The 26,795-nt window shown below is 42.4% G+C and overlaps 1 long non-coding RNA gene across 1 annotated transcript in view; it reads left to right on the top strand.

The window, feature by feature from the left end:
- Window positions 1-26,795, top strand: part of LOC141946797 (uncharacterized) — a 168,054-nt gene that overhangs the window by 21,825 nt on the left and 119,434 nt on the right. The window contains exon 2 of the long non-coding RNA XR_012629938.1: window positions 6,040-6,125. This is a non-coding gene — a long non-coding RNA (uncharacterized LOC141946797). The remainder of the gene's footprint in view (window positions 1-6,039; window positions 6,126-26,795) is intronic.

The following is a 26,795-nucleotide window of genomic DNA, read 5'->3' as shown; positions in this document are numbered from 1 at the left end:
AGAAACCAGTGTCTTGTCTTTGAGGCGATGCTGAAGGTGCTTCTCGGGAGATCAAAATTGTAACATAGAGTAAAAGTGTCAGGGCACTGAACTGTGTAGCTTCATCATTTATGCAGACATGTTCAATTCTATACAGAATCAGTAATGTAATGAGAACTCCACCTAGCACAGCAGAAGGCTGGAGGAATGAATGAAAGTGCGCAGGACTTGCAGAAGGAGATCCATTGCCACAGAAAGGCAGGTAGTACATATCAGATACTGGCCATTTGACACGCTATATTTAAGATTGCTCCAGGGAAACCCTCTACTTAAAAAAGAACTATATTCCCCAAAAGAAAATGCTCAAGTATTTCTCAGCACCTATGTTAGTCTTATGTTATGTTGTGGTAAAGTCTGAAGACTTGCCCAAAGCCATACAGAGAATGAAAACCTCCTGACTGGAAGTGTCCAGGTGCACTTTACAGTTGCCCCTTTTATGTAACAAATGGGGTTAATTAACTGTTTCTAAAAATACATTAAACCTTTCCCCAGTAGTAAAAACCAGGATACTCTTCTGGTCATGCAGCATTCCACCAAAGCCAGCAGGATCTTACAGGAGTGGTGTGGTCCAGCTTCCTGGCTCCTATCAGAGGATTATGACTTAAATGGGATCAAGGACTCAGTCTTTGAGTCGGAGCACTGGTTACAAGAGGTGATCATTTTTATGACTCTTACCAGGGGCAACCCGTCTCCTCAAACCCAACATCCTGCACGTTAGCTTAACTCTGATAATCTTCTGGAGCTTTAGCAGATTCACGGGAAGGGGTGGACCTGGAAGGATTCCTGGAGGCTGTCAAATAAGTATCCAGCGTTTCAATTGCAATGAGCTCCAGTGCATCTTCTTTAAATCTGTTTCAAGTTGTTTTTTCGGGGTCAGTGGAACACAGTATAAATCCCGGCTCGCTCAAATCCTTCAGGCAGAGAATTTGGGGAATACATATGGAAATACTTTTGCCTGGTGTTCTCTACTCTGCACCCCTCCCAAACAGAACATACATTTGTGTTGCAGTATAAAAGGGAAAAACCTCCGAGCCTGGAGTAATGTATACAGTTCAATAATACATGAAATTCAAAGCCACACATTAATCACATTCATGTTTAAGTTTCAGATTTAAAACCCTGCAGGTTGGCTGGCCTTTGTTCTGCTAAGTGGAAGGGGGCATTCCAGCCTCTCCATGCAGAGTTCAAAAGCTGCCTCAGGTAACAAGTGCAATTGGCTTTACAGGCCTCATTGTATTCTCCCTTCGGGGCATAGTGAGAAGCTACTGCACAGGTTGGCCCCTTATCGGGCTGTTCAAAGGAGGATAAGTTTGGATAGCAAAGGTTTGTCAGGTCACTGCGAGGGGCTGCTTGCAGGTTCAGGAGGCCAAGACTGGAGGAGTGATCATGCTGCAAGTCAGAATCCAGCTGCATTGGCAGGTCTGGGCAGGAAGAGCGACTTCCACAACAACCTCTTCTTTCCTCCCGCCACCATCCAGTTTCCAAGCCCCTTGATTCCCTCAGTGTTAGCTCATTTGGAGACTTTTCTGAATAGCATTTCATGTTGGAGTGCTTGTCTCTGCTGTGCCCTTGTGTGTTGGATTATTAACTGTTCTCAGTGGTTACCTTTGTCCAGGATTCACTCATCCGAGTGCTGCAGCTTCCTTGCCTCTGGCTGTTCAGACCCCCATTCTCCCCTCCTCTTTCAGGCTGCTCAAAAGGCTGTTGCAGTATGCTTTTATCCTACCCTTTTCCCAGCCATCCTGCCTTTCCAGGCCTCCACACAGGCAAATTAAGCCACAGGGAGCAAAGACTATTCCACTGCCCTTTAGCAGCCCGCTGCCATAGGAACCTGCCTACTTGCTAATATCCACACTGGCCTTAGTTATAAACACCAGTGGGGTGCTGTGACTAACCAGAGAATAAATTTATATGCAGCAGCTGAATTTGCATCAGGGTTGTAGTCTCGGGTGATCCAGTTGTAGAAAGATGTGGCAGTAGTGAGGCTTGTGCTGTGGCTGCAGATAGATTGGAAGTAACTTCACGTGGACCAACTTGGGGGCTGGTAGCAGTCTGGCTGTGGTATGTGGAGGTTAAGAAGGTAGCAAAATCCTCACCAAAAACCTGGTAAATGGACCTTAATCTACAATATTTTGGCCATTGGGTAGTTTAAAGTGCATCCATAGAGCTGTAATGACGTGTCCTCCAGCTTCCACATCCCAGTGTGTCACCCCAGGTAAGACTTGAATTTAAGATGTTCTGTTTGACTGGGGGAGATGCACTGAGCATCCCAAGAGGGCTTATAAACATCCCAGAAAACAGGATATGGGACAGACTTTTTAGAAGTAAACACATGGGTGACTCAGTGTGACTACCCATCACCAGCAAATGACCCTGAACTTTGAAGTTAAATGGCCTAAATTCCAAAGAGTCCAAAGGTTTTACACAGAGGAGTGAAATGCCAAATTCTGCAGGCATATCAGAGGGACAGTGTTGGATTAAGAGCTGCATATATTGTGATGACCTCTTGCTGGTGGGTCATCCAAGGACATTTTCTGTTCTAAACTCAGCTTCTGATGGTGCAAGTCATTAATAGCCATCAAAATAGTGGAAGAGTTTGATCCTGTGAGGTCCTCTCCAAAACCTAAGCAGGAGAATAAAGAGGTCTTTTAACAGGAGGTGGAGTTCAAATGCCTGTTAAGATCAAGTGGGAAATTCATCACTCTCACTTGCAAAATTGTGGGCTGACAAACAGCCCACCACCCGACAAGAAAGACAGCATGGCCTGAAAGACTTTCAGATAGAATACAAATACAGAGGTGCAGCAGAGGGCATAATTTTCCTGTGCTGTCAGTTGGAGAGAGAATATTTTATGCAACAACACTGAATTTAACTTGCAGTTATAAAGTATATATACTGTTCTTGTAGGGCCACACTGGGCTTTTAATGAAGCAAATGGCAAAGCTCCCACTGACGGGGTTTGGACCTCAGCAACTTCAGCTCCGGAAGTTATTCTGTTGTGTATTGTATGTAGAAAGAGGAAAGATTCCAACCTATCAAGCTCTGATACAAACAACTTTTCCTATTTATGTCAAAAGGATTAAGTGTATCCTGTAATCAGCATGCAAAAATTTCCACAAGGCTAGATTACTGTATAGTAGTACCTTGGAGTTTTAGTGAGAGATCACACAAGTGACTTTCCAAACTTACTCCCTATACTTCTGCACTATCCAAATATATGACAAAATATAGAGCAGGCTTTTCAAAGGCACTAAGCACCCCGCTCCCATTTTAAGGGCTGCATTAACTTGAAATCAATATAAAGCCAGGTGTCCAACTTAGACAATCCCTGGTGTTTCATAGTTAAAGGTTGGCATAAAGAGCGGTGTTAGTTAGGACATAGTGAAAGATCTCAGAGAAGTTCTGTTGACTTAAAAATGAACAAGACTCAGCTCAGCTTCTGATCTAAAGGGTTTGACACACAAACAAGCATCTGTCAGCTGCCCAATAATAACTTGCTGTTGGTATATTCTGACCCTGTGACAATCCACAATAAATGGAAAATAATTAGATTTAGTGTTTTTCTCTTTAACTCGTGGGAAAGCTACCCCATATTTGAAAAAAAAAAAAAAGCTCCCCCAGGGATATGAGCGTGCATGTGGACTGAAAGAAGCTGGTGTGTGGTAGTTTGTTACATTGCAATCACTCATTTCTGCGTCAGAGCTCTGTGATACAGCAATTTCCATTTTTTCTAACTTCTCTTGTCTTTTCTGCTGCTTACTTTCAATTGCCATTTTCCCTAACAGAAAGGAGAGATTTCTGTCACGGCATTCATAGGCCAACACTGCAATTGTGTTTGATGCCCACATACCATTTCTTCTTTCTGTTTTCCTGACTGATGGAGATAAGCTGTATCCCCTTGCCCTAAGGGAACAAGACCTACTGTGGTGGTTTGCTGCTGGTTCTCTCAGCTTAGAATAACATGATGCAAACTGCAGCTTTTGTTCACATCTGTAAGGATTAGATGGATGCTCACTCAACCACTGGAGGCTCCTGCCCTTTGAGGTGGGTTATAGCTGGAAGATGTCTTTACGATTAGCCAAACTGATCCAACGTCTGAAAACCTGGCAGGCACCCTCTGGTTCATACTATGGAAAACATTCATGCACAAATGATGGGAACGGCCAGTTCTTCCATATCTCTTTTGCTTATAAAAATATCATTTATTCATGTAAGGAAGGTGTCAAGTTTGAAGGGACACCTGTGCAAACAAAATCCTGTTTGTGATGTTGTGGAAGCTGTGGTGGCTCCTGAGCAAGCTCAGGAGGGATAAAGTGTTTCCAGAAGCCTGGGAAGAGCAGAGGTGGCTGGAATGCTTATGGAGAGAAAGGACTGGGTCTCCCTGCCTCCAGCGCTGGACACTGGAGTGCCTACTAAAACATCCAGTAGGTGGAGGGACCTGCCAGTGGTGCTGCCCATGTCTTTTCTCTCTCCCAAAGCCTAGTTAGTGTCAGAGGTTCTCTGTGGAGAACCACCTGCCTGGTGAGATCCACGGCAAGTGCACATGGCAGGGTGTCCTGAATGGAAGAGTATTCAGGGTAACTGAAGACTCTGTCCACTGTGAGCATTAGCTCTCCATGCTGGTCGTAACTGGTTACTGGCTGAAAAGGGAGCCAGAGGTGGCACATTTGCTTCAAAGTTTATAATTAGTGGACTGTGAAGAGTGCAGTTCCCATCACATGAAGGGCAGACTCAGAAAAAAACATTTTTTCAGTCCAAGGTGTGGGAAAATTAAAATCCTACGACATTCTGGAGAGGCGAGATCAGTGACTCTTTGCTCTACAGCAAGCAAAGGTACTTATACCTTCTAGAAAGCTGTGTAGGCCTTGCTTGGGTCAGGCTCAGCTCCCTGGCTTCATGACAGTGCTCTGGCAGAGCAGCAGATCGGTTCCAGTGTGCCCAATTGTTAAAAATATAGTTAGGAATACTCTTTGAGACAGCCTGAGGTTAATGTGGGGCAACAGGTTATGTCTAAAAGGACTTTTTTCTCAGAAAGCAGTGTCTCATGAAAAACCTGCAGTCTTTCTTCAGTTCATATGGCAGCAAAAAAATATTTTAGCCACACTGCAGGCAGCCAGATAGTTCATAAAAAGATTCAGTAACTTAACATGATCTTACTTGTATAGAGCTTGCTGTACTTTGATCCAACTAACTCAGTCCAGGAGGGCTTTAAAAGGAGAGAAATAAAGTGTTTCTAATTAAAAATTTGAAAAAGGTTTTCAAGAAAAAAAAACAACAGAAGAACATCAATTGTAGAATTATTTAATTTAAAAAGTTTCCTAATTCTCCCCATGTTTCAACATGAAAGGTGGATCTGTGGCCAGCTTGTTACGTGGAATCGCTTGGCTACTGGCCCACACACATGGGTAACAAGCCAATTTCTGCCCTACCTCCTCATTGTACTGCTGATGTGCTGCAGCGTGGCAGGAGGAGACAGATGGACGTGAGCAGAAACACTGCAAAATTGGCAGAGTCAGCACTTGATTGGATGCCATTTTTACAGCTGTTGGATGTCTGAATTTGGGAAAGGAAAGCCAACTCGTGATTTTAAGACAAGGATAATTCTAGTCCTTTACTGCCTTAGCAAGGGAGTGACCGGGAGTGACAAAGTCTTTGAGATTTTGCAACTTGTGTGCACGCTTTCCCTTGTCAACTTCTTAAGGTGACAAATTAGGAGAAAGGCTTTTTTTTGTTGTTAAACCTTTGAGGGGAAAAGCATGTATGATATTTCTTAAGTAGGTTTAGGTCAGGGCAAAACCTATTTGATCTCGAGTTTCACTGCAATTTTGATCGTTCTCTCTGGCATCTGGTGCCCATTTATAAGGTACAAAATAAGGAATCACTTAAAAGCATGCGCAAGCAAATGTGAAATTTGTGCTAAAACAATGCACTTGGGGATTTTAATACAATAATTGACCCCTTCCTTGTTTGTCTGACTAATACTCACTTTGTTCTCTCTAGATCTCACAAGATATTGAATTTACTGGCTGGAGAAGGGCTGCAGACTAGAGAAAACAGAAAAATTTGCTGAGAAAGCAGAAGAAGAGGTTAGTGGAAAAATCTTGTTTTCTCTGGGCAAATAGTACTTATTCTCCTTTTGATCAACACCAGATACTCTCTGGCAATGGTTTCTTGTTTTTAACTCCACCCTGAAAGAGTTCTTCTAACCAGACTGTTGCGTTTTACTGGTTTTACAGATTTGATAAAAAAATTCAGAGCGCCATACAATCCATTTGAGATAATAGCAGAGCAGTACTGAAAACCTTCCACCTTACAAATTCCCAGCTACCAAAGAGATTTACAGACAGTGGTGACATCCCCAAGCTCTCTTGCTCTTGTTCTGCATGTTTGTCATGCTGGAGCCTTTTTATATTTTGCAGGTAGATCTTAAATTTGTAATGGAAGAGAAAGCTGGTGATTGTTTTGTGGCTGGCAGGCTGGGAGGAAAAAACAATGGGTATCTGACTTGTGGGTGAATCATTGTGCTCAGTACAAAACAAATGGTCAGTACTGCAAACCCCCCTGTGCTTCTGTGACAGGGATACTGTGAAACCTGCATCCTGCCACCACAGTCTGAAGTGCTTGTTCTTTGGCCCAGAATATGCAACTTTTTATGGCAACTGAGAATTTAGAGGGTTTCCTATGTGTCTGGTGCCATGCCTCAGCACCAGGAGAGAGCTGCTGATGGACTTTGCTGAACTGTTCTGAAAGTGGAAATGGGGACAAAAGCTACAGTTTCAGTGGTGTCTTTTCAGTGGTGTCTCCTCGTCTGCATCCTTTACTTGTGTCCAGTCATCCCAGACTCTTCTCTTCCGGCTAGACCTGCCTGTTCTGGGTGAGATTACTTCAATCAATGAATGCAATGATTTTAGTATTTCCTAACTCTTGGACTAATGCTTAGGTCTCTGGTCTCTGATTTAGTTCCTTGTTTCTCATCTGGCAAGTGGCTATTTGGATCCTGTAACCAGGTTTTCCTCATGCTGCCAGAACAGCTTACCAGCACGGCCTCACTCCTATCAGTAGGCATGCTTTATGTAGCCTCTTTGTTTCTCAGCCTGTTAGTTTTACCTGTCCCCAGGAGTGGAGGAAGGATTGCACAGCCAGGCCCCAATGCAGGACATCCATTTGTCTCGCTTGGAAATCCCGAGTTTTGAGGTCTGATAATTAAGTGTTTCATTAAGCCTGACACTGCGGTGGAGCCTGGAAAAGTATGTGTTGTGTGTTAGAGCACTTTCACATGCTGGAGCGCAGGCCTCTCTGCTAGAAACAGCCACTGGGGGAGAGTTGTGGCTGCTGTGTTGGATAAAATCTTTGTCTGAAAGGATCCAGCGGGTCTCCGAGCGAGGAAGAGGTGCAGCTGACGGCAGCGTGTCCCAGCGACAGGCTGAGCCGTGCACACGCTGCAGCACCTGCAGCCTCTTCCCCAGGAACCTCCCGGGCGGAAGCAGAATGGACCGAGAAGAGAAGAGCTGCCCTTGGGGAAGGAGGAGACAGAGGAGGATATTGAGGAGGGCCAGAAAGTCCTGGGAAGCTGGAAGACTGTTAGAAGGGAAAGACATGACTGGAAGGGTCCCAAAGACATTAAATATGGGCAGGAGATTTTCTCTGCATCTTTAGATGAACTGGACGGCATTTGAGCATGGCTGGTTCCCTGTCAGCTCCTTATCACCATAATCAGGCGCCTCTCCAGAGGCTATCAGGAAAAAGAGGTTTCTCGACGAATCATCTGCACTGTGTAGTTCTGCTGCAGACACCACAGGTGCAAGGCACTCTGGTCCTGTGGTTTGATGCAGCTATGCTGATCTACATCATGTCTCCACTCAAAATCATTTTTGTCCTGAGGGAGACACTGCTCATCATGATCAAAACAGTCTTATTTTAGAAAGAACAAAAAGATAATTAAATGGCAAACAGTTCCAGTAAAGGGAGTTAAATCTTAGACTAAAAAGACGTATACTCCCAGAGTATCTCACTGCTGTCAGGTTGTGCTGTAGTCAGTCACGTCAGCATTGCGTTGGCCAGTCTGATTTTCCCAAGTGCCAGCTGGGTTTGTGGGTTGTACCTGTACCAGAGAGGAAAACCTTGTAAGATGCTGAGAACTCCCTGTTTAGATGCCTGTGCATGGACAGACAGTGCATACAGGCATAGTCAGGTAAAGGTTATTCTGTGGTTGGAAGAAAACACTGTGCAGCATTTCTTTTACACCAGTGGGAATGACCTGCGGTCTCTGCTTTTCTATTCAGCCTGCTGTTTATTGCTCACAAACAATGGAAATAGCTCACATTTAAAGTGTTTGCTCATCTTAAAACCAAGACCCAATCAAAAAGGACTCTTTGAAAGAAGTTTTCAGCAATAATTTACTTCACTATAATATGAACAAGCTTGAACCGAAACTTTTATGACCTATGACTTGTCAGATTTTTCTTCACAGACCTTACCCTTTAGCACATTTTTCATGATAATACAATCCAATCTGTTTATTATTTTCAATTTAAAAAAGTAAAAAAGTATTGCATCCTCATGAAAATTGCTTCATTGTTGGGCTGTTTGAGTGGTCAGTGTAATATATCATTGTTTGATCTGGCAGAACCATCTATTTATAAGCTAGTATGTGTCAAACTATTTTTTTGGCAAAACTGGGAAGACACCTGGTTTAGTTTAGATTCCTCGCTATGTAATTCCAAACATCGCTCAGTCCTTTTGGATTGAAAACGCAGGCTAGGATCCAGACTTAAGAGTGCTGCTGTCATTCACAAGATGCTCAAGGGCCTCTGCTCTCAAGGTTCATGAGATCATAAATTCTTTTTTAATTTTTCTTTTTTCGTAGTTCAAGTCTAGGCACAAACCCAAAGTAGGGTACATATTAAATGTAAGTGAGGCACAGTCGGTCCTGTTCACTGGTTCAGAGAGAGTTGCCTGTGTTGACCAACAGAGGTAGCAGCAAGGCAGTTAATGGAAGTTTGCTGATGAGATCAAGAGGAGTGGGTCACCTTTGCAGAGCTGTCATAAAACTTGGGAAGACAGCACAACCCTGGGCCATGTTTGGGAATTGGAATTAGAAACCTTGTATTTCTGCAGTTAAGTAAGTTTAAGGGAGCTGATGACTGACTTGCTGTTGAAAGGCACTATTCAATCACAGTGCAATAATGCCTTTACAGAGGTCTCTTTGTAGATTACTAGTTCCCTCTTTTTAGAGCTGATGTATGACATACTGTATCAGACAATACAAACAATAGCTAGATTGTGCTATTAGACAAGATTCAGGATGTCCATGTTGCTTGGTTGTAAAGTTCAAGAGCTTATATTGATGGATTCCTATTGATTTCAACTATAATTGTTTACAGATCTCATAAAGGGCACTGGGATCATCACTGTCAAGTGATTGGTATGATGAAAGTTGTAATATGCAGTACTGTGTACATATTCAGTGCTTACAGAAATGTAAAGATGAGAAAGAAGATGAGAGTGAGAGAAAGAGAGGAGGATGAGATAGGAAAAAGAAAGGTGTAGATCCTGACCATACGCTGTGTTCCTGGTTAAACCACTGGTCCTTTCTGTCCGGTAACATCATGCCATTACATCATTACCACGTTCAGCCTTTAGCAGACTTTGTTTTACCTCTGTGGTGGATCTTCTCTCTTCTAACCGAGAAGGAGCCCTTTGCAAGGAGCTGGCCAGTTGTCTAAATAGGCTCCAGCCCCTCTTGATTATTTTCTCTTCATCTTCCTGGTGAGGGAGATAGGTGGTCTGGAAAACAGAGTCCAAGTGAAATGGTTCATGCCCAGAGCAGCTAAGCAAAACTATGCTTTGAGGCCAACTTATTTTTCATAATTTATCTTGTAATGTAAGCCAATGCAGTAGTTTAAGACAAATTTATTTTAAGCCTTAAAGGGCAAAGGAATTGTATATTTAACCACAGGCTAACTTTGACTTAAGTACACTGAAGTCAGCAATGTCTGTTACCTCAGTGACCTCCTATCTCCTACTAGGCAAAGTCCTTCTGTTTCTGCAGCCCGTGTTTAGACACTCCTCAGTAATACAACCTTGACAGTGCTCCGGGAAGAAGAGATGGAGCTTTGTTGTGAGTGAACGAGTTGTTATTAGTGGCAGCTAAACACTTACCAGTGTAGTGAACAACACTGTGTCACCATTTCTAACATGTGTTAGGGGCTCAGTTGTGCACTGGATGAAGAGCTAGGCACCCAAACCCTGCATTGACATCAGCTGTCTTGCCGAGAGGGCTGTGAAAGGCTGCCAGAAAGAGCCAGAGCCACAAAGTGAAATGGCTGTCTGAAATATTCCCCCTCACGTTTCTTCAGGTTACTCGAAGTACCTGCAGGATTCAACCAATTTTATGAGACTGTGCTTCAGTGCCCAAAGCACTCTGGTGCATGGTGGTGCTGCGTTGCTCCGTTGGACCGGCTTTCTGTTAAAATACAGCCAGGTGACAGCCTTCTCTATTACAGACCTCAAGTGACAACACTTGGCAAAGTGGAAGAGGTATGCTTTAGACCTTCTTTAGCCCAGAGGGTTTCCCCTTCACCTCTTTCCATTTCATACTGGAAGATAACCTGGGATGAGGGAAGATGATTCTCCAGCTTTCCAGTTGAAGCTGCCGGGGCCAGAGGGAGCATTACTCCACAGAAGATATTTCCTTATTTTCCAGTGGTCCCTGTTCTTAAAACTGTGTACATATTTCATCGGGTGGCTCTTTAATGCAAAATTCAGAAACTCTAGTTACGTGGGGTTTGTGTCTTATCTTCTTGGATTCTGATATCTGAAATGCATCCAGCTTGTACTGTATGTACCTAAGTGGTTTGCTGGATCTAGCCCTAAATATTTCTTCTGCTGAAAATATAAAGTATCATCTTCCTATTAATGGAGCATCTTCTCTGATAAGGCCATTCATTTTCTTAGTTGTCTAATACCAATTCCAGGCAACTTAAATGAATGGAAGTTACATGGATATGCCTGACAAATACCTTCATTTAAAACCAGGCAGTAACTGTGCCAGCCCAGCTCTGATGGTTTCTGGGTCTGAAAAGGTAGATAAGCTAAAAACCTAAAGAAGGTAAAAGAAAACATTGTTATCAGGAGTAAGTAAAGGGGCTACATTTTCTGCTTTTGCATTAGAGATTCTTTCTGTAAATCGTGCAGAAGCAGTGGGACAGACTATCCCCCAGTCATTTCTCTGAGCATATATTGGGTTTGAGTTGTTATCCAGAGAGAAAAAGCAGGATGTTGTGGATTGGAAGCATTTCATACTGACTCTGTGGACTAAGAATTTGGTCCTGGAGACAGTGAGACATTTTCATTTTTGTTTTTCCTGTGCTAGTAGATCACTATAGAAGCAGCACTTTCCAGCTTCTTAAAAAATAAGAAAAATTGTGAACATCTTTCACAGCTTTTAAATGTAGTATTTAATTTTTAAACAGTTCTATCTCTGTGTCCAGAGCCTGGGACTAATGCAGACTTTAGTAGATTAACATTCCTTAATAAATGTGAACACTTTGATCTGTTTCTTAGACCGTTACCAACCTGTCCTTGAAGGACATGAATGTCCATCAGTTTCCTGCAAGGGATGGCATTTTATTTCTTATTTTGCCAGTTTTCAGGATTCCAAAATCATTTATTATCTGAACCTTGGGTTTTTGAAACACTGTGTCACCTTTACCACTGTAGGGCTTTGTTGAAAACTTAGCATTTGTTGGACACAATGTGCCAGCACTTACACAACAGTTAGAGAGCAAAAATTCATAGTAATAGGGATATGACTCAAAGTATTTGCATAAGGTTTAAGAATGTCTTTTTGCCCTGCAGTCATTACAGGTCTCTGTTCTGCTCCCTTAATACTTCTCACTTCCCTGCTTCCTATTGTACCTATTCATTACAACTAATGAGCTCAGTCTTTTATATTTGTCCTTAATATCATAAGGGTAAACAGGATGGGGGCCATTGGAACAAGTGAATTATTTTGTCTTCCATATGCAATATGGAGTCCCAGCACAGGATCTTTGCTGCTCTTGAATGCTTGTTAGCTGAGCCCTGACAATGAGCGCTACTTCCAGTTCTGTACATATCACAGTAAAAAGTATGGCCTGTTCCAGTGGTAGAGGCATAGATTTGTTTTATGAGTGTGTTACAGAAAACACCACACGCTAGTAGATTCTGATTTTTATTTGGTGGTAATCTTGATCAATAGCAGCTAAATCATTTACAGAAGAAATATAAATGGGAAGAAAATTTCACATTTATATTCCAGCTGTGCAAAGGGATCTTGGGTTTTCCCCCATCCTCTCTTCCCAGAGCTTGTCAGCAGTAGGAATTCATTGTAATAAAAGCCAGACTTATTTCCAATGCAGGTGTTTCTAGAGTGATTGTAATCTTTCTGATTAACTGCATCTGCAAGAGATCTCATCATTACAAGCAAAGCAGAAGTTATGAAGAAAGGTGCCCCTAAAGCAGTGAACTGGTAATTAAAATAGTATTGTAGACTCTGAGACATGAGTTTGCACGGGGAGTTTGGAAATACAGTAAAGATAGGTCTGAAGATGTCATTATGCCACAAAAATCTTTGAAGCATAATGGACTGGCAAAGGCAAAGGAGCCCAATGCGATTAAGTAGTGCTGAAATCCAGCTTTTGGAGATTAAGCTGCATTACTAAGATCAGGGGCCCTTATCAAACTTAGTCCTAGCAGACTGCCCTAAGTCATCTGCCCTAAGTCATCAAGGAAATGGCTGCAGAAAAGTAAAGCGCTGATCTTGTGAAAATATCGTTTTACTGCTTGTGAAAGTCCCTAGGACGACAGCCTTGGAAACTGGGGTCTGATTTCTTCACGCAGAGCAGCAGCATAAGGTTTGGTACATTACAAACTGAGTGGTTTCACGCTGTATTTGGAACAACAAGATTTAATTGAGAGGGAAATTGATTAACAGTTGCTAATCAAGGCCATATTTTCTTCCAGCCTCTCATTTGGGGCATGTGAAACATTTGTGAATGGTTGTCATTCCAAGCTGAAGTTTTAGTGAAAGCAGGATAAATTGACACAAAATGCATGTGCTGTAACCTGTCTAGAGGTTTTCATAGTCTTTATGGCCACAGTCTGGGTAGAGTTTGCACAAAACGGTGGGACTGGGAAAGGTGGGGTGGACCTCAGCTTCCTGATGGCAACATTCTCCCCTTCTGCTCACCCTTGCTGCTGCTGGCAGGTCTTATTCCAGATCTTGCTAGATTGCCTGGGACTCTGATTTCTTTCCCCTAATGCTGATCACTACTCTGAGCCCTCCAGTCATGGGAGGATATTGTCCCTACAGAAATCTTTTGAGGTGAGAAGCTACTTCCATACAATCAGATGCAAAAATAGGTGATTATCCAGGACACGTGTCAGGATTTGAACTCTTGAGTGCCAGTCCAAAACCCTGTTTTTGAGATAATCCATCCTGCATCCTGCTTTGTGGTGTAAAACCAGCTGATACATGGATATATGGCACAAAAAATTAAACTGTCTCTTTTCTACTAGAGGCATGACAGTCGTTTGGTTTTCCCATCATTACTTGTAGAGAGACAAATGAAAGGAATCCTTCAGTGTCATACAGCCATGACCTAAAGTCAAAAGGCTGTCTAAGTTGTTACTGGAGGAGATCCAGTTGTAGAAAGAAAAATTCATGCCAAATCAACTAGAGAAAGTTGACTGAAATATGTTTGAACAGCCAGATTGTTCAGCCATCTATGCAGCTGGCTCAGTAGAGGAAACAGTTATTCCTGGGTAATTGGAAGCAAATATGTGTATATATGTATAAAAAAATATAAGAATATATATTGGACAATCTTTCTAGTTGTCACCATTTCTCTCAGTGAGAAGTCTGAAATCCAAGGGTAGTAGGGGGAGAACTCAAACCTATAAATTCAGTGTCGGTACCCCCCCACCCCACCTCCCCCAGTAATCCCCTATTTCATCACAGGAGTATGTGGCTCTGGATACAGATGAGCACTTGTTGTGTGCAGTGGGAGCTGGTATTTCACATGCACTAACCAGCTGTCCCCATTTTGTCCTGCCTTAACAAGCCATACCAGACTTCATTTGCTCCATCATATATTGTGAAACCTGGAAAGCCATTTGGTTCAGTGAACCTGGTTGCTAAATCCACAGATGGGGTTTCGTCAACAGCTAAATACCAATGCAGAACCATGGCATGTGCTTGTTAGCAAAACATTTCAAATGCCCCATTCTGCATTAATTTGCATTCTGGGACTTGGCAGCAGCACCAAATTTTCTGTTTGTTTTGGGATACCACAAGAAGAAAATCTGTTCCCTTCGAAGCATTTACCCTTCCCTGCCAACATGTCTCTGTTGGGCTAACAGCAGGACACAGCTGCTTGGGACCTGGCCCTTCTAGTGGTAACTGAAGGGTTAAACTGAGCCCCAAGCACTTGTTCTTCCAACACACCCTGCACTCCTCACTCTCCAGGATTTATGGTCATCTAGTCACATGTTAAAAAGATTATTGGAAAAATATGTAAATGAAAGTTAGTAAGTGTAGCAGAGTGGTGTAAAAGCAGACTTATTAGCAACAGGATGCAAGGCTCTGCACACGCTCCATTTCTGTTGCTGGAAACATCATCAAAGAGCTTTCCAAGGCTGCACGGCCCAGATGGATTTTACATCTTTATGCACCAGCCCTGAGCCAAAGCTGAATTCGCAGGTGAAGTTGACACCACAGCACATGGGGAGGTGCCTGGGTTGCGTGTCTGTCCCTCACCCGGGGTTGCAGTTCTGGCTCCCAGGAGGAGTGGAGGTCTCCTCAGAAAAGTGGTTTTGAGGAGAACTTTGCTAAAAATAATAATTAAGAAAACCCAAACCAGGTAGCTTTGCTTCTGTACTGGGAATTTAATGATGCTTTGGCCTTTAGGCTGAAAATACATATCACAGCTATTCCCTTTCCAGGCCCATTGGAGCTTTTTCCCCTCTAGAGGCTACATGTCTTTTTGCCAGCAGCCCAGAGGGCAGTGCTTTAACCTTGTTCTTTTCTCCCCTTGCTGGCAAAGAAGTTTTAGACTTAAATAGCAAAACACCAGTGCCACAAAACACAACTGCTTTCAGCACCCACGTGGCTTATGGCTAGGATTTCTTTGGCCACTAGTGGCAGTGGCAACTAGTCTGGGCAGTAGGACACTGAGGAGAAAGAGCAGAAATCCATTTTCCCCAGGGTATTTGCCTTCTTGTTGCAGGCTCTGCTCTCCTGAGAGAGCAATCTTTCTACTGTGTAACTGATAGAGAGATTTCACACACCCAGTACCCCCAGGGGGAGAACCAGAGCCAGGTCTGGGTATACTGTGGGTATTCAGGAAAAGGTCTGGGTTGCAAAATTTGGGAATTAGTATTATTTAAGTATCCAACAGTTAGGAATACTTGAACTATACTCTTCAGAGCCCCCCTTGAATTGCATAACAGAGGCTGTCAGTGCACCAGGCTGGATCCCATTCTGTAGCCTAGAGATGTAGCCAGAGTCCCCACTAAATTCCCTGTCCATAATGGCATTTACTCTCCAATTGCCCAAACACCGATCTCTTTTGCGTCACGAGCAGAGCATTTGGGACTGCTGCAACAGTCAGCTCTGCACTGCTGTGTCTGCTGAGAAGACAATGCAGCAGGCCAGTGGGCCCGGTGCCCAGATCCACGCTGTCCGCGAGTGGGCCAGGGATTCTGCAGTACACATTCGTCCACTCGATCGGGAACCAGATGGGTGTATTCAAGTCACCTTAAATCTGGTCTTTGGAAACCTCAAACTTATTTAAAAAAATAAGCCCTCAAACAATAACAACAAAACCAGCATGTGACTAAAAGCTGGAATGAGGCACTGCCAGGATTTCTCTTGGCAACCCATCATTCTAAGAATCTGCTTCTTGCCACACTTGTGCAAGGCACATTATTGAACATTTCCTGACTATTTGCCCAGGATGCTATAAATGCTGTCCAAATAGCAGGGTCTTGCCTGCCGCTTTGATACATCTGGCTAAATTGCATTAAGCAGCATGCCAGAGGCTGATGGAGTCCCCACAGGACATGCTTCGTCTGTCAGGCTCTCCAAAGAGCCCGGGTGATGAATGATAGCGCTAACATTAAACAGCCTGCCTGTGATGTTTTTCAAGTGTCCCTCCCCAACAGCTCGCCTGCTGCCCTGTCTTCTAGGAGATAACCCAGCACAACAGAACATTACCTCATTAAGAAAGCTATCTCTAATTAAAACCAGACAGGGCATCACCTCCCTTATATTAGCTTGAAGGGTTCACCCTGCCATTTAAATTCCTCTTTGGAAGATTAATATCCATACACATCATGAAGAGTGACGTTCTTAGAAGTAGTGAGTTCAGAGCAAATGTTAGACGTGATGAAAGGTGAGCATCAACAATAAAAATTGTAATCACGGGGCCTTCAGACGTTCATGCCATACTCTGGAGGGGTTACGTGTATATGTATGGGGGGGTATGTGAGAGAGATCTCTCCATCCCTAGCTTAGAAGAAACAGAGAGACATGATTTTGTCCAAACCCCCTGTTAATACCTTCCAGACGTCTTGTTAAGGTCCAGGTTCTGTATCGCTACAATATACCTCTCTGTACCCAAAGAAACAGCACACCAGCTGAGGAATATCAGGAACAATTCACAGGACACCCATGGCAGAGCCTTCTGCAAACATCCTGTCACATAACCCCTCTGTTCCTCGCATTACTCTGAGTTTCAGGGTAGAGAAAGGCCAGGTAAGAGATGGATTTGGCTGGCCTCTGAATGGGTGGAAAGGAAGGGGGAAAATGAATCATATCCATGAACTCACAGCTCAGTTTTCATGGCACTCAGGTTTTTCTTCCCTGATGACTCTCTGGTTTATTTTAAACCAAAGGTTTTAAGTTCAAAAATGACTTAATTTGGAATAATTTGAAGCAAGCCAGTAGCATCACTTAAGTCACTTACTACTTATTTTGCCTTTTATTCCTACAGAACGTTTGGCACAGAGCACTGCCATGATTTGTGCAGAATTCCCATTGCAGGAGTGGCCTGACACAATGGAAGCACTTTTTATTTCAGGATTTTACTGCTGCCACCTGACTGACAAATCTAAGGCTCCCAGGCGATGAGCCCTGCCCGTGACAGCAGCACAGGCTTGAGAGAGCCCATTCCACGCTGCCCCTCAGGGTTGCCAGTACAAGCAGTTGTGTTGTTTGCTGGTGAAACAAAATCTGTTTTTTTTTTTCATGTGGATCACTTTCCTGGGATGGTTTGTCACCCCACTGCTCCCAGCAGTGGTACTGGCCTAAGTCTGGCAGGTGAGGTAAAGTCAAAAAAAACACCCCAGAAATAGCAATAAGTGCATCTAATCTGTGGGGCACTGTTTTCGGCAGGGCAGTAGAAAGAGAATAAATTTCCTGTTGTCTTGGCTTTTCACCTCTAACCTCAGAGCACCAGAGCTCACTCCTTTCCCTTCCAGAGGCCCCAAGCTGAACCTCTTGTTATTGATGGTCCATCTAGGAGCCCCTTGTTTGCATAGAATGTTCAGTTCATAATAAACTGGTCAGTAACCAAGATACAGGAGTACCTGTGGATTCACATTTCTTTCAGGGAGCCCAGAGGTCCAGAAGCATTATGGTTATATCCAATATGGACAACAGCCTCTTTTAAGAATATGTACTAACCTTATCAGGTGCCATTTGCTCAACTGAATGAGAGTTTCTCCGTTACTCAAATCACAATTATCTTAAAAAATGATGATTTGTATACTAAACAGCCTTTTTTTTCTTTTTTTTCTTTTTTTATTGATGAGATGATCCTTGAAGCCATTAAAAGCTTGCTTAGCAGCCCACTATGCTGGAAAACCTTTACAACACAAAAGATGCATTTTAAGTTGTCAAGCGTCATGTAAATAGTCAAATGCAGTTGTCTCTGGGTGGAAAAGCTGAAGAGGTTTGTTTGGGGAAGGGAGGCATGACAGAAACAAAATAAATGTGTTTAGATATCTACAGATACAGCCTAGACTTTATAGCTCACAGTGTATCATTTTCAGTACAGATTTTTACTGAGCTGCTTTCCATATCCCTCTCCCATTTTGGCCATCCTTTGAAGAAACTCCTCCAGAAAACTTAACTAGACTAATCCGTGACCTGAAGAAATGAGTCTGAAATGCAGATGGCATAGGCAATAATTTCAGAATTGTGTAGGTGCCACCTACACTTTGGCAATATTTTGTAAAGAGTGCTAAACAAAAACATATACTTGGTCAAGGTGGGGCCACATTGCTGCTTAATTAGCTGGTGTCTTGGACAAAACATCTAGAACCACTCAGTATAATCTCTAATTTCATCACACATTTAGTGGAAGCAGGTATTCTGGAAGAAGGCTACTCATCTGCTGCATGCTTCTCCCCTAGCAAATGTTTGGTTCAGAACCTAAGCAAAGGAATTGAGATTTAGAACTGAAACACTACACTTAATGCTCACCTTAATGTGCATGGAGGGACATGAGAATGGATTTTATGGGGAAGAGCCAGTTTGGATCCTTGCCCAAATCTCAGTCCCCAGTATCAAGGCTCAAGAATGATAAGGTGCAATTAAAAAAAAAAAAAAAGATGGTTTCTTAATTCTATGATCTCCAATTTCTGGTTCCTGCCAGTGTTCAAAGTGAGATTGTCAAGTATTCCAAGAACATCTGTTTTCTAGCAAGACCCAAAGTATCAGGAAGATGTGGATGTGTACCAAGAAAACCCCTTATCAGATCATCAGTCTAGTTCTAGGTGGTCATCTGGAGAGGGCAGGAAGCCTTAGCAAAGCTGGCAAGCTTTTGAGGTACTTCCGTCAGTAGTTACAGCACAATTTCACTGGGTTCTCAGAACCATAACTGACCTAACAGCTCCACATGGACTCCTTCCCCCCCCCATTTATGGTGGTGTTCAGACGTGCAGGCAAATGCCTTTAATTCATTAAGCATTCTCCCTCTTGTGAGTATGATCCGGAACTCTTCGTGAAGCTTTAAAGTGTTACAGCTTTAAAAAACAAAACAAACCCAGGCAATAAATGACTTTTTCAGTTTGCTTTTGAATAATCTGCAATGGTCATAAAATCAAAGAGGAAATAATAAAATCCAATATTCACGCATGTTAATGACAAAGTGGAAATGGCTTTTAAAAACTCTCAACCTCAGTCTGTGCTGCATCCTTGGTAGTTCCTTAAGGGACCCCTTAAGGGATATAAGTGGCAAAAGTTCTGGCAGAGCAAAGAGCAGAGTAGACTTCTCTACTTCAGTGGTAAGACCCACACCTCCATCCTAAAACTGACTAGCTCCATATTCTCAGCCTCACTGGCACACAAGGAGATGACTACAAATTAAACTGCTTGCAGCTGTGGAAACTGCTAAAGGAGAGGGTAGAACTTGCTGATCTCAGAGTGTTTAAGCAGATCAGTTTATTTGGCACTACAAATATCACATGTTACATGTCTGTCCCTCAGAAATACGTGCATCTAGTTTCCAAATTCATCTTGGGTTTTTAGTAAGATGGGGCCCTTCTCTTCCATTCTGCCCATCATGATGTAGCAATCTTAAAGCATCCTACTTTCCTCCTTTCCAGAACTATGTCATCTTCCACCATTCTACTGTTTTATGTGCCAAAATTTGATGAAAGCTTTCGATCAAGACATTGTTTCTTCTTTGCTTCATCAGCTCCTCTAGTAGATAATTTTTTTTTCCTCAGCAACTTAATACAGTACCAAAGGACATTCCTTCAATGTACCATTTTCCGAGCTGATTGCTTGCAACTCTGCAGTTACTGGTACACTTGTCCCGGAGCACTTATAGCATGAGATGTCTATAACTCCTGAATTCTGACTCTTGTTTTGATCTAGTGTAATGAATTGGATCATTCAACTGTGCTCCCCTCAAGGAAGGCTGGCATGTGGTTCTGCACATATGTCACTCTTAAAAGTTGTGGAGTCTGTTACAGTTAACCTAGACCCTACTTTCATTTTCAGATAACTGTGCAGCAGTAGACTCCATAAACTGTCCCAACACTGTACAATGGATTTGCAATCTCAGAACAGCTTTCAGAAGGGCTGGGACAGCCACAGCTCAGAAGTACCTTACCTGTAGATTACCTTCCTGCTGAAGATCACGTTACAAGATCACCTTATCGCAGTAGTCTTCAGGAAACTAGGATAGCATCTTAGCCTGTCCTTGTGTATAAGGGGACGTGACGAGAATTAGAAGGATGAACAAAGCAAATGTCGGCTGGCAAATGTTTCCTGACAGCAGGAGAAGGAGGCTGCACTATTCTACAAAGAGGAGTCTAGCAAGTCATGGCAGGTGGTAGGTCATCTCATTTAGATCTGCTCTGACAAATGCAAATATTGGGCATATCTAACTTTATAATGCACTAGGAGACAGTGTTTTATAGCCCTAGTTACTTCACTCATCAAGGTAATTGGTTTCAGCTGAAAACAGCTACACTCCCTCATGCCTGCCTCTTGGCAGACCAAGCAGACACCTGCACTAACTAACCAGAGCTTTTTATTTTTATTTTTATTTTTCAAATTTTTTTAATGCTTCTGTGGATACATTAGGCTGCTAAATAATATCCAAACTTTTAGGAATTCTGTATTAGCAAGACCTCCAGAAGTTCTGTTTCTCTGTAAATGAGTAAAGTCTCACCTGAGCCTCTGTCACCTCAGGGCCGTGCCTGTTGCATTTGATGGGAGCATATGAACACCCATGCCTTGGCCTGAAACGCTGCATGGAAGTGGGTCAGTTACTTCAGGGCTGCTTGCATCTGACAGGCAAACTCCTGTACTTCTACATTACATTAATCCAGAAACTACTTCACCCCACTTAAGAAGGCTTGTTGAATGTAGTCAGATATTTGTGTTAACTTCTTTTACTGCAAGCTGAGGCCTTTAAATAACATAAGACTTGCAAACAGAGCTGAGCAGAGATTGTTTCTCTCATTTTCTAAAAACTGGGAATCTCCAGCTTTTTCCCTGCTGAGAGTCATTACAAAAACAGAAACAGCTCACAATAGTCTAAACTTACTCCCCTGGGATGCGGTAAAGCCCATCTTCCATCCTGGCCCGGCCTCACTCAGGATATTCTGAGTTGTCTTGGCATTAAGTAACAGATGCATTTCTGAAGAGTTTTGACTAAGACATTTTCCAGCAGAAGACACATCAAAATGGTCCTAAGCAGACCTTACAATAGAGTCAATCAGACATACGTTTTGGGAGGTTCAATGGTTAATTCCAGCTTCTAGTTCTGTTGCAGGCAGGATTTGACACAGCTGGGACTGGTTAAATATGAAACTTGAGATTTGCGATGACACTATTGCAGGCCTAAACATTAGCCTGGGCTCATGACAACAGATCTCTCTCCTCTCAGCACCAAAGGTAACAATCAAAATAGTCTTAGATGTGTCTTTCTCATTTGCAGATCCAGGGCGTTTCAGGCTGTACTACACAAATCCCCTAGCACAGACTCAGTTGTGATCTTTACTGGCAGCAAGTAAATGGGGCACACTCTTGACCTCAGTTTCTCACTGATGCTTAGACTCCCTATTTTAACGCTAACCTTTCAATTCCCACAATCCCCTTCCAAAAGGGAAAGGACTTTAATTCCCTACAAGCCCTCCAGAACATAAACACAACACTAACCTTCAGATAGAAGAATTTATTTGCCTAAGAAAGCTTTTCCAGAGAAAACTAGTTCCTGACTGCAGAATTAGAGTTTAGCCATATAAACTCACTTTGGGGTCTGTAGTACAGGATATGAACATGAATGAAACATTAAAAATATGAGTTGAGAATAAAAGCTCTCCCTAAATCTCCCTTATTGTATAAGCTGCTATGAATTAAAGCCCTTTCAGGCTGATTTTTAGTCATCAACATAATTATTTAGGAACATTTTCCAGACCAGTGTTTTTTACAAGTATTTTAACAACCTGCAAATCAGGAAACTGTAAATCAGAGAAATGAACTGAAATCAGCAATCACAAGGCAGGAGGCCCCTGGCTTAGACTGTGACAGCATGCCGTCAATAGCGGCAGCTCTGTTCCCTAGCTTGCAAACACTGGGAACGATTGCTAGAGATAGGCCTGAGCTAAAAGCCACCAGAGCCTGGGACTCGACAAGGATGAGAGAGTTCAACTCCAGTGCTGTGAGCCAGAACACACTCGGATCGTCTTCTTGTGAAAAATGTGGTTTGGATTCTTTCCTTTCTCTGCTCCAAGGAGGACAAACCTAGAACCAAAAGCCCTTTGCAAGCATCTTCTTCCTTTCCCCAGAATGAATCAGTTCCACTTCACTTTCATATGACAAACTTGAGTTAATAGGTCTATAAGCCTTAGGAAGAGCAAAGCTTAAGTTTATTGCCAAAAAATTATAGCGGTATGCTTTCTAGAGGTGCCCTCCATCAGCCTGGGTCAGCCTTACCTCACAGCAGAATACAGAACCCCATTTCATGGTGTAAGTATGGCTTTAGTTTCCCTGGAAAGTTTTTTGTAGTCAATTGAGACAGTTTATTCACAAGTATTGAACACTCTAATTCAGCCTTTGCAAACATGGTTAAGTGGCAGCCCTTGGATTCAGTGGTCAACAACCTGTTTGAAAGGCAGATGTTGAATCTTTGACAAAGGATTCATGTGCCAGAAATCAAAATCACTTGTGTCCCATGCTTAACAACATGGCAGAAAAGCGAACCAGTGAAGTCTCTGCTCTGGTCTGTCTGGGAGTGAAGTGTCGAGATTAATGGCTTTCCTAGGAGCAAGTGACAGCATGTAGAAGTTTAAAGGTGAAATCTCACATTCCAGGCCTCTAAAATCTTCTACCAATGAGACCATGACAATTACTGTTGACTAAAGGATGTCACAGCTCTGAGATCTCTGCTCCAAGACATTCAATACTTTTCACAAACAAAGCATAGATTTTCAAAGCCATTTGTGCAGATACCCAGGCACCTGGAAGTTAGGGCCTTGTACTTTAAAATATATTGTCATCTCTTGAGATCCTGTCTCCAACTTTCTGGGCTTTAGTTGCATCATCTGCAGAGAAACTAGAGTCTCCCCAAGCCTGGGAGGTGGCCAAAGAGCCACCTTAGAGGTTCAGAAAGTTCGTGGAGCATGTTTAGGGTAAGACAACAATCAGCATGTTAGCTGTGCCTGGAGAAACACATCAAGATTTGCTACAGGTGTTTTAATTAATGAGGAAAGAAGCACTGTGCCTTCATGAATCCAAGGAGTTTGCTAAAGCAGGATAAACAAGGAACCCACAGCCCTCTACGATGGTGCCAGATATAGAGAATTAGCAGTTCCCTAGGAAGAAAAGGTGTCTGCAGTTACAGTACCTCCCCTGGGCTGGATTTCTAACCTTTCCTATGAGACAGAAACTATCCATGAATGAAGTCTAAAATCACTAAGGAAATAAAAAGTTTTACGATGAGATGTACAGGTCTAGCAAGATTTGAGAAGATCACTTTTTCACAAGCTCACAGCCCTCAAGTGTCCCAAATACAACACAAATCTCATCCTGTGAGAAGAGTGGGAAAGCTTATTAAACCTCAGGCCTAGTCTTCATTCTTGCAAGAATAGGGATTCGTTCACATGGTGGCCTACCTGAATGTAGTCATCTGATGTAGTTCATCAGGACACTTACCAGGACAATCTACAGCAAAGCTGCAGTTATTTGAAAAGTCTCTATTATAAAGATGTGGTACAACTGAAAAAACTTAAGCAAAAATAACAATAGCAAAATGAAATTCCTATATTTAGTTTCCTTCTTAGCTAGTGCTTACCCAAGACATCAAAAGAGTTCTCCCTTCCACTCCCTTCAACAATAAATAAATAAATAAATAAATAAATAAATAAATAAAATTTAAGCTTTGCAGAGCCACTTATATAGCCAGATACCTGAGGCTGCATTAGTGATTACTTATGCTTGGCTGTAACCACACCCAGGGAATGTATAAAAGGTGAGTCCCAGGAGCTTCCTTCTTATAAAAGGACTGTGGGGGGAGAAGGGATGAGAGGAAGATAGATAGGCTGTATGAGTCTTATTCTTTTCTGAATACTAATGTTTCTTATATGAGTCTGAGAAGAGTCTTTCTATTGTTTCTGAGAGGCTTTGTGTGTTGTTTTTTTTTTTCTCATTCTATCTCCAGAGTTTCCCCTAGGCTTTGCAAGTTTCTGTTTTAGCACAGAATAGGTTAGTGTTCTCTAAAGTGAAGTGGTGGCTCTCCTTGCTAAACTTCCTTCCATAAGGAAAATGCAGTGGGGTTACCAGGAGGGCTGGCAGCAATTTCTTAAACAGTCTTTTGAAAGTTTTTTAAAAAAATAAAAATCATAGCAAATAACACACACAAAGATATTCAGTATTCCCATCTCCTTGTACAGGCTGTCAGAAATGCTGGCAGCTGCTGCGAGGAGCTGAAAAAATCATCATTATACTCTAGGCAGCTTGAAATCAAATAATACGTGCACACAAAAGGTTTTCATTTTGGAGCTATTGTGCCTGGCCTGTTTTGGAGGAGGGGAGAAAGAGACCTATTGTCTCTTAAAAAGCAAAATAGTGGCCTGGTTTTAGTTCTGCAGGAATGGAGTGATCTGTGTGCTATTAGCTGACAGTAAAGACATCCTCTTTGCAGAGCTTGCTCACTGCTCCACTTAGTTTGCAACTGGTAACTGCCAAATCCCCACAGGGTAAGAGGCCTTGCACTCCAGCTGTTGGAGAAGTAATATCCCCCACTGCTCAGCATGATAGGAGAGTAATAAAAACATCATTTCTAATAGGAAAATGATGCTTGCAGAAGCAAATGGAGACTGGCTGGCTTAACAGAGAGGGGGCTTTGGGAAGGACAAAGCCATCCTTAGCAAGCTTGTGGATGAAACCTTGAAGAGAGCAAGAAGTGTTGCAGGATCTCTCAAACCTAGGCAGATAGGGAAACTTTACAGGCATTTGCAATTGCTATCTAAAGTCCTGTTAAACTTTTAATAGACCTACAATTCTTTATGAGAAAGATGTTTAGGAGCTTTCTAGAAGAAATATGCTCCTATTTTCAAGGAATTACTGCAACTCTTCTCAGAGCCTTCCTTTTGTTCCTGACTCTACTTTTCTAAACAAAAACAGTTATTAAAGAAAACTACTGACTGTGGGCACAAAGTATCCACAGTATTTAAGTTCTGTCTTTGTCAAGGACTTAACACTGATCACAACTGTGAATACAGAGCAGTTGAATGACACTTTTATAAGTTAATTTTTCATTATACAATCTTGCTCAGGCGCTCTTAAAAATATATAGGAAAGATTGTACCAACACCGTAAACTTCATAATTATTTCATCATGGCCTATCTTGCTTAAGCCTGTTCATAGAAGTTCTCTTCAGGTTCCAAAGAAATGGGTTTGTAAGGAAAAAAATGCCCCAAGAAGGGAGAAAATCTGAGTTTGTTGCATGTGCTTGGTACAAAAGCTTGAGGTGCTAATTCTAAAGCAATCTGTCTCCAGCTGCCTCATGCACTGAGCTGGTCTTGAGGAGTTGCTCAACATGCATATGTTTCGTCAGTCAGGCTTTGGAATAACAACATATGCAGTAGGCTTCTTTATCCTTATCTGTCCAGGAAGTCCCTTTGCAGAGAATTGCTCTTGGCAGGGAAAGTGTCAGCATTGTTCATGCCGATGAGATCACTGTGAATTAACCATCGGCTTTGGTGGTATCCCATGCTGCCTTTTCGCAGGAGAGAGAAGAATCGTGCCCACTGCCTTTTCTATTGTTTTTTATGCAAATAGATTAGATAATAACTGTATTGATATCTTGTTGAAACAAGAGTAAGTGTCAAGGGGCCTTGCTGAGTCTTTTTTAGGTAAAATACATAGTTGAAAATCCTCCTTCTTGAGCTTTTCCACAACCTAAGAGACTCAGAGAACTTTAGATTGAAGGTGTGTTGTAGATTTGGAGTGCACTTTCCTCTTGCAGTAAGTACTGCCTTCTCAAACCTCATTAAATAGGAGGTGCCACTGACTGTAAACAGAAGTGATTCAAACTAGTTTGTGAGTCTCTCTGCTTGGATGAATTTAGTGCATTTTTAACATCTTAAAAAGATGCTGCCTTTTTCCCACTTAAATAATCTCAGCTGTACATAGATATTGATCTAATAATTAAGGAACAAAGATATTAATCCCTTCTGTTTGTGTTCAGCTGGATTTTTAAGCGGTGTCAGGAACAGTTTGGACTCCCTAAATGTGTAAGCACATGGTGTCTCTTTCCAAACAAGGCTCACAGAAGTTGTCTCATTTGAAGGACCAGGACAGCAAAAAAATAATAATCCTATAAAAAAAAGAAATAAACTGTAGGATTTTGTATGTTTTTCACTGGTCAAAACATGATCATACTAAGAAAATGGACAGGCTGAAAACTACTGTTTTGAACTTCTCAATACCAGGATAGAACTTCTTTCTCTGAAACTGTAGGAATTTGTCCTTTGAAACAGAAACAACTACTTCAGCAATGAGCATTAAAGGATCTATTATGATACTGAAGTGAACTGGTCTGCTTCCATTCAGCTGAGCACAATGGTATAGGCATGCACTAGTTGTTCATTGTAATGTTGTTTCTAAACCCGGATTCATGTATAAAGTGGTCTGAAGCATCCCCCTCTCTTCCTTCTGGGATACTGACACTGAGCTGTGCCTTTTTCACTT

Source organism: Strix uralensis, chromosome 8 (assembly GCF_047716275.1).
Source record: "Strix uralensis isolate ZFMK-TIS-50842 chromosome 8, bStrUra1, whole genome shotgun sequence".
NCBI classification, from domain to species: Eukaryota; Metazoa; Chordata; class Aves; order Strigiformes; family Strigidae; genus Strix; species Strix uralensis.
This window is presented reverse-complemented; position numbering and strand designations above follow the sequence as displayed.